The sequence below is a fragment of the Zingiber officinale genome, chromosome 6B (genome assembly GCF_018446385.1).
Source record: "Zingiber officinale cultivar Zhangliang chromosome 6B, Zo_v1.1, whole genome shotgun sequence".
Classification (NCBI taxonomy): Eukaryota; Viridiplantae; Streptophyta; class Magnoliopsida; order Zingiberales; family Zingiberaceae; genus Zingiber; species Zingiber officinale.
Window position 1 is genome coordinate 1,916,640 of NC_055996.1, and position 14,048 is coordinate 1,930,687.

Here is a 14,048-nt window from a genome sequence, read left to right on the forward strand (position 1 = left end):
GACAAAGCCAAAGAAAACTCTTGAAGGTAAAGTCCTTTAAAAAATAATTTCAAAATAATTTTAAAAAATCCTTTAAAATTATTTTATTTTATTTTTAATTTATTTTAAAAAAATCCTTTAATTTTTTTTTAAAAAACCTTTTAAAATTTATTTTAAAACCCCTTTAAAATTATTTTAAAAAATCATTTTAAAAATTATTTTAAAATACTTTAAATTTTTTTTGTAAAATACCTTTAAAAATTATTTTAAAAGGCATCATCGAAACAAAAGAACTGCCCGATGCTACAACTGCAATGAAGAAGGGCACATCAAGGATGACTGTGCAAAATTGAAGGAAAAGGACAAGCACAAAAAACCAACTTCCTCCAAATACAAGACCATGAAGGCCACTTGGGATGATTCTTCATCCTCTGATTTCAAGGTAGCAGCTTCTCGGGACTAGCGCTAATGGCTAACCATCAAGAAGAATATGAGACCAGCTCAGAGATGAGCATAGATGAAGGGGAGGATCAGAAGAAGAAAGTTGCGATGAAGCGGGAACATCAGAAATTGAGATAAGTGAGGTACGTGCTCTAACCCCTAAACAGTCTTTTCGTTTTATCAAAATTCTTACAAGAGACTTAGTGAAATCAGAAAAATAGATTGTTGAGTTAAACAGAATATTAGATAACCTGGAATCAGAGAATGAAAAATTAAAATTGTAAATTGAAAATTTGAAATCAGATACATCTTGTCAAAAACCAAACATTTTTCAAAAGTCTAACTTTAAGATTTATGAAAAATTAAACTGGTATATTAAAAAACATTAAGGACAACTTAGAAGAATACCTAAAGGATTGTACCCCTTAGATATCTAAGTAACCCAGTAGAAAGGAACCTCTATTAGGTTCCGAAATTATATCTAGATTAAAACCTTCTGTTAATCAAGGCTTTCAGAAGAAATTAAATGTTCCAATTCCTTAAAAGGTCTTGTCTAGAAATGGTTGATGATCCAATAACCAAGAAGATCTAGTGCCTCGCTACAGTCTGGAAATCGATTATCGAATTAAATGTTTAATTAACAAACTGACAAGCAATTAAGATAATGCTTTTAAATTCTTGTCAACTATTTAAGCGTTTCAAGTTTTTTTTTTGGAAATTTCTAACTTGGAAATTATTTCAAATTTTGTTTAACTTGGAAAATTTGAAAATTTTCAACTTGAAATTTTTTTCTTTCTCGGAATTTTGTAATCTGTACCTTGTTTTTTTATGTGTATCCTATTTTTTTATGTGATCAAAGGAGGAGAGATAGGTAGAAGTTTAGGGAGAGTTAGAATATTTTATCAAATTATTTTATTTTATCAGTATTGCAATTTCTTTTTTGCAAACTTTATGCTTGAAATGATGTTAGTTCTGTAATTTCTTTAAATTACTTGTTTGTTTTACCCTAACTTGAACTTGGGTTGATGCACATCAAAAATGGGGAGATTGTTGGACCCCATGGTCATTTTGATGTGATCAACCAAGTTAGGTTGGGTCCTGTTTAATTTTGATCCCTGTGTCTAAGTGTACAGGAGCTTAGGAGCACAGGAAGTCGAGCGGAAGACACAGCTGGCGAGAAGGACAACACGGGAAGAGAGCCGACGGGCTCGGTGCGTCCGAGGGGCGAAAGAGCTACGGAAGAGTATACCGGTGAACGAGAAGAATGTACGTGACGTTCGAGGGATGAGAAGTCGAAGCGAAAGTCTGCTCGAGGAGAATGCCGGAAATTGGGTTCAGGTGAGCCCTATTTCGGTTGGCCGCAATCACCCAAGCGATTGGAGCTTCGGAAGAAGAAAAGAAGTGAAAAGAAGTTGGAGTTATTTATACACTGCAGCATTGAGGGCGCCCTCCACATTAAGGGTGCCCTCCATGGCGTTGAGTGTGCCCTCAACCCAGTCAAAGTGACTGTTATGTATTTGGATAAAACTTTATCCAAATGTCACGCTGAGGCGCCCTCCATGCTTATGGGAGGTGCCCTCAAGCTGAAGATAGAGTTTCCAGGTCCTATAAAAAAGGCCCCGGAGCTAGGAAATTAGTCGTCAACTCTTGTATTCAAATCCTAGCAACTGTTAAGCTTTCATTGTGTGTAAAAGGCTTCTCCGTCTTTAGATAAAAAGATTCTTTCTGAGCTTTGCAACTGCCTTGGATTAACAATCACCTAGGTTGTAACTAAGTCAATCCCTGAATCTTTTCTTTAATTCTGCTCTTTTATTTTTTATTTATTGTTACACTTTAAGAGTTGAAAGAACGAGGAGGGTATTTTTTGTTTCAGGCAATTCACCCCTCCGCTCTTGTCGGCCCACTGCGCCAACAGAGAGCTTATGCTTGTGTGTTGTTGTGTGTCCTTTGCCTGTGATCGCAACCTCTTTATATAGGAGCTCAGAACAATGACAGCGTTAATGATCCTAATGGTCATTATTCGCCGAGTAATGAAACACCCACCATTTCACTCATTATCACTCGACCGTTTTGATTTTACATTAATCTTGAATTTAATGCATCCGTTACATAGCAACAAAAGGTATATGTGGCAAAACATTTGTTATTCCACTTGGGTAAATTTTGCCCCGACCGGTCCGTCATTCGGCGCGCGCAGGTACCTTAGAGTTGTTCCATTGCTTTCTCTTACCATTGTGATTTCCTTTCCAACTAGCTTTGGTACCTTTAGGTTTCTATCCTCTTGACTGAGCTTGACTCTTGCCCTCGCTCAGTGCCTTCTTTTGCTGATTAATATGGTTCAAGTAGTGCTCGGTGATCAGGGCACTGCTAAACAGCTCTTCTGCGGTCTGTGGTCTATTAACCCCGCCGGCCACATTCAGAGCTATTTCGGGTCGGAGCATCTTCAGCATGAGTCTGACCCTTTCTCTTTCTGTACTGACCAACTCTGGGCATAGGCGTGCGAGTCGGTTGAATCTTTTCACAGCTTCGTTAACTGATAGGTCGCCTTGCCGGAACTCGGTGAACTCGTCATAATGCTTGTTTGTTACCCGCATATGGAAGAATTCTTCAAAAAATTCCGATTCGAAGTCCGTCCATCTCATTTGGTTTACTTGCTTCTTTGCTTTAACCCTGTCCCACCACATCCTGGCATCTCCATAAAGGCAGAATGATGCACACTTGATCTTTTTATGTTTGGGCTAGTCCAGTAGCTCTACTATACTTTCCACAGTCTTGAACCAAGCCTGGGCGTCCCATGGTTCACAAGTACCGGAGAAATTTTTCGGCTTCAGCCTCTGCCACTGGATTAGGTAAGCCTCTTGTCGAACTACTGGGGTAGGGCCTATCGGTGGTACTAGTGTAGCTGTAGGCACGACTGGCATCGTATTCGGGTTTACTGGTGGGGTGGTAGTGTTGGAGTGTATACTGAAAGCCTAAGCTTTGTAAACATTCATTTTGAATAAAGAATCACATTTGGTCAAATGATCTACATTTAGTTGTAGTTGTTCAATTAATTTATATTGTAGATAACATAGTATGTGGTGTCACATACAGAAGATGATGTTATCAGTACCTTATAAATTATAAACAGTAGCTCACGACCAAAATAGAAAGGAGCAAACCAATAGAAGGTCGTAGTGTAATTAGGTATCAGTTTATCTTGACTGTATAATTACACTAGTACATTTAGGGTGCGTTTGGTTGGGGGTTATGCTTGATAACCTTGGTTATCCATCCAAGGTTATCAACAAAAACCATGTTTGATTTAGGTAATCTATGATTCCCGAGTAATGTCTCATGCCCGACACGTCAGTAAAAGGGGCATGCAACCAGGATCGGAAAACCTCGGAAAACTGAGGTTTTTCTTGATTCCGGGGTTATCGATTTTTTTTTACCCAAAATACCCCTGGATAAAAGAAAAATGTGAAAAAAAGTAAAATGTAAAGGAAAAAATGAAAAAAAAATAAAATTAAAAATTAAAAAAAAAAAACATAATTTTTTTTAAAAAATACAAAATATTTAAAAATAATAAAAACATAAAAAATGGTAAAAAATAGAAAAAACATTAAAAAAATTTTAAAAAAAATAGAAAACCCATTAAAAAAAATTTTAAAATACAAAAAAAACATTAAAAAAATATAAAATAAAAAATAGAAAAAAACATTAAAAATTAAAAAAATTCAAAAAAAAGGAAAAAAACATTAAAAAATTTAAAAATTAAAAAAAAACAAAAAAACATAAAAAATAGAAAAAAACGTAAAAAAATTAAAAAACAAAAAATAATTAAAAATTGTTTAAAAAAATTAAAAATTAAAAAATAGAAAAATGTAAAAAATCCTAAAAAATAAAAAAATAAAAAAAACTTTATAAAATAAAAAAATAAATAAAATTAAAAAACATAAAAATAAACAAAATAAAAAAAATAAATATAGATATATATAAATTAAAAAAACATGAAAATATAGTAATATAGAATAGAGTTTAAATAATAATAATAATAATAATATTATTATTATTATTATAGTTGATTTTGTAACTAAGGGTAATCTAGTAAAATACTAAACTAGGTTGTTCATTAAAACCTTCAAACAAACATGTTTTTGTTGCATTACCTACATTGAACCAAACAACATTTGATTATATTTTATTCCCCATAACCTTGGTTATGTGATTACCTGGTAATCACATAACCTTGGTTATGTGATTACCTGGTAATCACATAACCAAGGTTATACATGATAACTTGAACCAAACGCACCCTAGAGTGTATTGAGTAGGACCATTTGAGGTCATTTCTTTTATACTAACTTTATAAAGAAACAAAGACCTCGGTTATTATGGAAGTGTGTGCTTTTAATCCTAATATAATAACAAGCACATATATTTGGTATTTATTTCTTTAATTTATCAGTGGGTGAGATTTAGTTCGATGAATCAATAAGCCCGATAAATTGGGAAATGGTATCACTTATAGTGTGTGTTGTTGATTATAGAAGGAAAATGTGTCATAGAGATACTAGGTTGATAATGTCCTCAAGAGGAGCTTATAAGGATTGTCATGTTAAACCCTGCAGGTGGACTTAGTCCGACATGATGATAAGGTTGAGTGGTACTACTCTTGGACTAAGATATTAATTAAATGAGTTGTCAGTAACTCACTTAATTAGTGGACATTCGATATCTTAAACACAGGGAGACTAACACACTCATAATAAGAAGGAGCCCAAAAATATAATTTGGGATTGGTGCGGTAGTTCAATAATAGTTCTCTAGTGGAATGAATTATTATTGATAAAATTAAGTTGTGTGTTCGGGGCGAACACGGGATGCTTAATTTTATCGGGAGACCAAAACTAATTCTTCCTCTCGGTCCCTATCGTAGCCTCTTATTTATAGAGTACTATACCCACCTATACCCACTTCTATACCCACCTAAAGGGGGCCGACCAAGCTAGCTTGGAAACAAGCTAGGGTCGGCCTAAGCATGAATTGGGGTGGCCGGCCCTAGCTTGAACCCAAGCTAGAGGGGTCGACCATATTAAATTAAAAAGGATTTTAATTTTAATTTTTATTATGTAGAAGATATAATTTAAAGAGAATTAAAATTAAAATATCTCTCTTGTAAAAGATCTACAAAAGATTAAAGAAAGATATTAGATTTCTTTCCTTATTTGTAGATTGGTGAGATATTTTATTTTCTCTTTAAAAATTATTCACATGTTGTAAAATTAAAATTATGGAATTTTTTTTTTATCAACCATGAAGAGATTTTTGAAGAGAAATTTTAATTTTAAAATTTCCGGAAACAAATTAGAAAATTTTAATTTGTTGATTAAAACTTGTCTAATTTACTTCCTTTTGATGTGGCCGGCCAATATAGTTTAATTGGGGAAATTTTATTTTATTTTTCTCAATTAAATCATGTCAAGGAAATTAAGGAAATTTTATTGTAATTAAATTTCCTAATTTGCCTAGGCCAAGGAATATAAAAGAAGAGGTGAGGGTGCCTTCATGGGAACAACCCTCTATTATTTCTCTCCCTCTTTTGTTCCTTGGTGTGGCCGGCCATCATCATCCTCTCCCTCTCTTCCTCTTGTGGTGGCCGAACCTCTCTCTCCCCTTGGAGCTCTTGTGGTGGCCGGATACTATTTGGAGAAGAAGAAGAAGAAGGAGAGAAAGCTAGCATCTCTTGGAGCTTGGTTGGTGTTTTGATCTTCTTCCTTGGTGAAGCTTCCTTATTGTTGGCCGAACCTAGCTAGGAGAAGAAGAAGGTGGTTGGTGGTTTCTCATCTCGGAAGATTGTTGCCCACACAACGTCCGAGGTTAGAAGAGGAATACAGTAGAAGAACAAGAGGTTTTTTCTACAAGGTATTGTTAGGGTTGCAAGGTTGCAAACATAGTCCCATATTGAAAACACATGGAAAAGATCATGGGTTTATAAGAGAAAGATATCTCCATTGACATGAGGCCTTTTGGGTAGAGCCCAAGAGCAAAACCATGAGGGCTTAGGCCCAAAGTGGACAATATCATGTCATTGTGGAGATATCTAAATTCTTTTCGATCCTACAAGTATAACTAGTAATTTTTCTTTCCGCATCATACTAGTTATTTTTGGAAATAATACCAAATACAAGAGGCTTACGTTCTAGTATTTCGAATATGTTTTTCGAAGTTGTGTTTTTTGTTTTATTTTTCCTTGTGATTTGATTGTTCTTTTCGGTTAACCTAAAGTTATTTTAGGAAATTAAATATTAGATTTCTATAAAAAGTTTTGTCTAGTCGGTGGTGGTTGCTCTCATATCCAAGAAGGTCGTGTGCCTCGCCACGTCAGTACTGAGAACCAATTATGGAAATTAATATTTAATGGAATTAATAACTTGAGGTGATTTGGGTCGAACGTGTTAAGTTCCGCGGGAGACCCAAGTCAAAACCTAAAAGAACGAATAGATTAAGTTTTGGATCAAACGTGTTAAGTTCCGCAGGCGATCCAAAATTTAATTTAAAAGAACACATGGTAGCTAGGAAAAGGTTCAGACCTTTGTACAAAATTTTTGTACAGTGGAACCTCTAGGTTTTCTGAGTAGCAACCAATAGGTAGGGTTTCCTTGCTGATTCATTAGAGCAGTGATCACTTGCTGCTGTTCTGTAACCTAACGCTGGAGTTCAGTAACTACATGCATCAGATTAGGTGTGGGTACTGTCTCATCGACTCTGTTATTGCGTCTTCTAGCCATGCTTATCTTCATGAATGACAACAAGGCTAGCATAAGATTATTACCATCCTTACTTACATTCATGCATACTTAGACAAAAATATTCCTTATCATACATAAAAGAAATAGAATAGGCATAGAATTTCTTACTTGGAGCGGCAGGATAGAGGCTTGATGTGTGTGTAGTGGAAAGACAGACCTGCTCTGATATCAACCTGTAACACCCGCCCTCCTCCTACTTATAGGGGGTAGGAAGGGAGGCGTTACGCGAATATACATACATGCATATGCAATCATTGCAGCGGAAGAATTTAAATTTTTAAACATGGAGAAACAAATATTTAAACATGTAAACATGTAATGCATGTGAGCATGCTTAGCATTCTTGCATATAACTTGGTTTAGTATCTATTTCTTGGAACATGATACATGATTATTTAAAACTAGAGCATAAAGCGTACTAATAAAGAGAGGATGAACTACTAAGCATGTATATTATTCTAATAAAGAGAGGATGAACTACTAAGCATGTATATTATTCTCTACAGGGGTAATTGGTACTTCTTTAAAGAAAGTCCCTGATAACTAACCTGATGGAAGTATAGGAGTCTAAACACAAGTATGAATATTAGTATGGGGTTCGAAGCATACGCTAAGTACCTAGTCGTCCATCACTTAACACTTCAAGCATAATAAGGAGGTTCTTAGCAATTCTTTAACTAAAAAAAGTGCTTATCATTTCAAGGTTTTATGGAAGCAAAAAGATAGTATAGTTCACATCAAGTAGCAACCATTAAAAGCATCAAGTAAAAGAACAAGTTATCATACAAAAACTTAGAACATGCATAAGTCTTGAAACACAAAACAGATCCCTTCCACCATGCCACTGCCACACACATCTTTGCCCCTCCTGCTGCTCCCTTTAGTTTAGTCATTCTTTACCCTTTTCTGCAGTACAAGGGAAAAATAAAACTATAAGCACATAGGCTTAGTAAGATCCTTTCCTACTCACAAAAGCTATAAATCATGAATTAAACATAAAGTAGTGACTTGTTCATTTAGACAACATATAGGCATATCACAAGAGTACATCATCTTAAAGCATAATAATCGCATAGCATGAAATAATATATATGCAAGATGTTCTTTTAAAAACATATATTATATAAATACTTAAACATAAATCTCAACATGAGGGTCCAGTATTGTACCACAAACATGATTTGCGCGCATCCCTAAATAAATCCGAGGTAGCTAATCTCAAACCTACTAGGGAACTAGGCCCGTGCTTCGACCTAGGGGCGATGTAGGAGTCCATCCCCTGGACCTTGCTAGGGTCCAGTACAAGCCATACAAAAGTAAAATAGCATATCATGTTCCTTATCATAACATAAAGAGTGCTCTTAGTCCCAATTTATAGGAAGCATCTCTTAAGCAATTCATCATACATAAGTCTTGCATAAGCATAACATGGTGACGTAAGATTCACCCAACACATAACATATCATAGGGAACCATTAGTAAGCATGATTGGAGTATTTGTTCTCTTCTAGCTCTAGTAGTTCTCTTGGCCGAAACTTACAAGGGCATAGTACTAGGTTTTAAGCCACATTAAGCATGGAACATCAAACTAGCATCACATAATACATGACATAACATGGGAGACCTTTAGCAAACATAAATGGGCTTCGGATTTTCCCTTAACCCTAGTTTCTTAAACTTGGCCGAAACTTACAAGAGCATAATCCTAGGTTTTAAGCAACATCAACCATGAATAGCATCTTAATATCATCACATAACATATTGGGTATCATGGGAGAAAACATAAGCAAGTCTAGTTGGAGTTTAAACTTTCCTAAGTCTTTTTATTTCTTCTTGGCCGAAACTTACAAGAGGTTCATCCCTAAGTTTTAAGCAACATAAAACATGGAGACATCAAACTAACATCACCTAATAGATTACACATCATGAGGAATCATAATCAAGCATGGTTAAAGTTTTGAACTCTTTTCAAACCCTAATTCATGATGTGGCCGAAACTTACAAGAGGTTCATCCCTAAGTTTTAAGCAACATAAAACATGGAGACATCAAACTAACATTACCTAATAGATTACACATCATGAGGAATCATAATCAAGCATGGTTAAAGTTTTGAACTCCTTTCAAACCCTAATTCATGATGTGGCCGAAACTTACAAGAGGTTCATCCCTAAGTTTTAAGCAACATAAAACATGGAGACATCAAACTAACATCACTTAATAGATTACACATCATGAGGAATCATAATCAAGCATGGTTAAAGTTTTGAACTCTCTTCAAACCCTAATTCATGATGTGGCCGAAACTTACAAGAGGTTCATCCCTAAGTTTTAAGCAACATAAAACATGGAGACATCAAACTAACATCACTTAATAGATTACACATCATGAGGAATCATAATCAAGCATGGTTAAAGTTTTGAACTCTCTTCAAACCCTAATTCATGATGTGGTCGAAACTTACAAGAGGTTCATCCCTAAGTTTTAAGCAACATAAAACATGGAGACATCAAACTAACATCACTTAATAGATTACACATCATGAGGAATCATAATCAAACATGGTTAAAGTTTTGAACTCTCTTCAAACCCTAATTCATGATGTGGCCGAAACTTACAAGAGCATGATCCTAGTTTTTTTTTCAATATTAAGCATAGAAAACACTCGAAAACTACTTGTATTGCAGGTGAGAGAGATATTTACATCCTCTCGCTTGGTTTGCTACAAGTAGAATACCCTTGGTGGAGAGAAAGAGAAGGCTTCCGCTTCTAGGACTCTCCCTTGTGTGTCTTGCTTTGTAAGAGGGCTTAGACCTTAGGGACTCCTCCTTGTGAAGACTTCCTAAGAAGGAATCCTAGGCTTGATTCCCAAAATGGAGGAGAAGGAGGCTAGTTTCGATGGAGGGAGGAAGAAGAAAAAGAATAGCTTTTCTTTCCCTTACTCCTATTTATTCTAAATGAAGGGAGAAAAAGAAAAAACCTTTTCATTCTTCCCTTCATTTACTCTAAATGAAGGGAGAAGGGAAAATAAACTTTTCATTCTAAGTGAAGGGAGAAAGGTGTCCCTTTACCTTCCCTACCCTTAACTACAATTTCCCTTTCCTTCCTAACCACACTCCCCCTTGGGCTAATGGTTCTCCCATATCACATAAAGCTTTGTCACTTGCTAAAAGGTTCAAGGTTCGAACCTTGGCCATGTTTCTTTTTGGTTTTATTTTCCTTTTTTTTTTTGGAAGAAGGAACCCACATAAAACTCATTCTAACCATGCAAAAATTATATAAAATTGCTAGAGATTTCATGGGTGTTACACTTACTGGCTGATAGTAGACACGATGTCCTTGAACTATATTGTCGTCTGTGTAAACAGTGACAAATCTCACCCAAGTGTAACGACCAGGCCCCTCGGCCCCTTGGGTGGCCCAACTGGCGGCTCATTTGGCGGCGCCTTGGCGGTCCCTTAGGCGGTCCAACTGGCGACCCCTTATGTCGTCGACCGACGACCCTCGGCCGTGCCGTTATTCACTAGGCCTTCCCACCCCTGGCCAGTGGATTTTTTACCTTCTCCAAGATTCGAACTCTAGATCTCCAGGTTAAATACTAGAGTTTATGAATCATGGTAGTCAAGTGAAAATAAATTGTCACGGCCCAGGGGAGTCCCTGTCCGAAGAAATTTCGGCAGCACCTCCCCTGTACGGGTGACAATCTGAAACTTCTACAATGCCCTCAGGGCCACATATACATCGGCCAACATGGCCGGAACAATAACAATAATATAAGACAATCACCCATGCAGTTAATAATTAACAAACTAGAACAGTGATAAGAAGACTAAAAAACAACCCTACTCGACTACACTCATAAAGCTTAAAACTGATATCCTACTCCACTACACTCGTAAAACACAAATCATAACGAACTTACCTCTTCTGCCATCCAGGCAGGCATGTAGCAAAACACATCCAACCCAAACCCATCGACAAATAAGAATCCATACAAGATCCAATTTATCAAAACAGAACAAGTCTAAACATAGTCTAAACAAGAAAAACTAAAAGATCAACACACGTCCTCGTGGACTGCAGGGGACTAGCGACTGGAACTCTCCGGACAGCATCAACCTGAAAATAGCAACGGAGGAGGGTGTGAGTCCAACACTCAGCGGGTAACAACTGATATGTATAATAAAGAAAATAACAACCAGCACTAATCATGCGTACAGTCTCCTGATACAAGAAGGATAAATGCAACTGAATAAAGCAGAAGAAAACTGTACTAACCAGGACCAAGGTATAAGTACAACAGGGTCGTCAGACCGAGAGTGTCATAAATCATGCGAATGGTGCATGCACAATACTGGCAGCATAGCAATATCCATGTATAAATATAAAATGCATACCATTGGCATATGATCCAAATTCATGGTACACAGATCAGATAAGGTGACCGAGTGGATAGGGCTGTGACAACCGTGCACTCTGCCATCACTGCCCCTGATGAGTGACCGAGTGGACGGGATGCTGTCGGAGTACACCTATCCTCCTACCCCAAATCATAAATGGGGGAGCTCAATGCTCTCATCTCCCAGTACACGATGACGGGGAGGAATCTCTGTCGGCTACCAAGCTGCGTCACACTACCCATGAGCGGACCAACGGAGCCAAACAAAGTCCAACCGCCTGCCGGCTACCACGCTGCTACACTAAATCAGCGGAGCCAAACAGAGCAGAACTGTCTACGGCTACCACGCTGAGTCACTAGACCAACGGAGCTAAACAGCAGAATTGCCACGCACCTGTCTGATATACCACTAACCCATGAGTGGTGGTGCATACAGATACATGTAACTGGCGATGTGCTTGACAATAATGGAGCAGACTATCGCACAACATGCAATCATGAGAGATAGTGCATGACACTAAACATGGCAATATCCTGAACAGCATAGCAATATCCATATATAAATATAAAATGTGTACCATAGGACAATGAATCAAATCAAAGGTACACAGATCAGATAAGGTATCAAAAACCCTATGTCCTGAACATAATATATAACATGATTGTGTCACTACCCCTATAAGCAGATAAGTACTAACATGATGTGCATAACAAATAAACAAACAAACATGTAACAGATCGGGTAGTGATAAACAGAAGCAAATAAGAAACACAATCATTGCTATTTGTTAAAAACATTACTATGCATATCAAATGACATAAAGTCAAAGTACCCTCCTCCAATAGAAAGGATCGTATCTGGTCTAAATCCGACGTCGAGATACTTGTCTCGCGTCAAAGTCCTGTAGTAAATTGTACAATTTTAGCTAAGTTAATTATAAACAAATAGCTAAACAAATTCCTAATCCACCGACCATCTAGGGTTAGCTTTATTAACCCTAATTACACCATTAGATTAATTCTAACTCTAAGTTAACAATTATTGCTAACACAACTAGCAATCATCTACAACGAAGATCAAACCCTAAACCTTACCTCAATTCACAATCCAAGTGACTGCGGGTGAAAGGTTGCTTGCTATTGGAATTTGAACAAGCAACTTCACAACCGTGCTTGTTGATCCACAGCACACAAAAGCCCGTTGTAGTCCTTCCTTCAATTCACAGCCCCCCTGATGATGCTGGAACAAAGTGAGCTGGACCAAGAACACCACAGCAACAATCAAATACCTGATACAACCAATTAGGGCAGCACCCTTACCTCTGTGCTCTGATCCCCAAATCAACGCCGACGATCTAGGGCTGAGTTCCGTCAATGGCGTAGCAGCAACTCCCGAAAAGGAAGAGGCTCGGCAGTAAAGAACTAGGGCACAGAAGTGAGTAGAGGGGAGGCACTCAACACTATGGCTCGCGGCGAGAAGGAAGACTAGGGCACGGTGGTCGGCGTCGGCGCGTTCCTGATCTCAACGGAAGAGACAGGGAAAAAGAAGGGACCTCAGCTGGCGACGGTTGCTCGGTGCTAGGGCAAAAGGGTGTCGTCGCTGTGAAAGGCAGAGGGTGCTAGGGCACCTGGTGCGCCGGCGATGGATCGACGCTGCTCCGTTCGGCCTCAGGTGGTGGCGGCGCCTGGTGCGGCTCGGAAAAGAGGAGAAGGAGAGTTGGCTGCTTGCGGCAGTGAGTGAAGAAGAGAGAACAAGACCCCTTGGCCATAGATTAAATCGCGAGGAAACCGTCGCTTGTGGCGGTTAGGGCAAGCCGTCGAGCGCCGGTTAGGAGGAGGAGACGACGTCGAAGGGTTTTAGGGCACGGGGGGAAAAGGCGGAGAGAAACGGAGGAAAAGAGAAATAAAGAAAAGAAAAACGAAAAAAAATAAATGTTTAAAGAAATTAAACATTTCCTCGTTAAAATGGGGTAGCCTAAACAGGCTTTCCCGACCCCGTTTTTATCCCTGTAAACTCGTCCATACGAGCTCCCAAAAATTCCCGAAAATTTTTCAAAAATTCCGAAAAATTCCCTTATCATTATTCGCCTTTTTTTGGTATTTTACACAAGACTCTCCCTGATACAACTCAATTCTCATGGTGTTCATTCTTGGCCATGAACACGCCTGATTCTGTGAGAAACTCTAAGAATTGTGCCTCCAATTCTCTTTGAAGTGGTTCCACTTCTTTCTCACATAGGTGATCTCTCAAGAGTTGTCATCTACTCTTCCTGATCATTAAAAGCCATCAGTTTACCCTGGTTTAGTCACTGTTTCATTGGGCTATCCCCCACAGTGTATCTAGTCAGTGCAGATTAGTTGTCACTTTAAACCTAGTTCTTGGGATCTTCAGTCAACATAGGTTGGGTGTCCTCTGCACTGATCGCTGACAACAA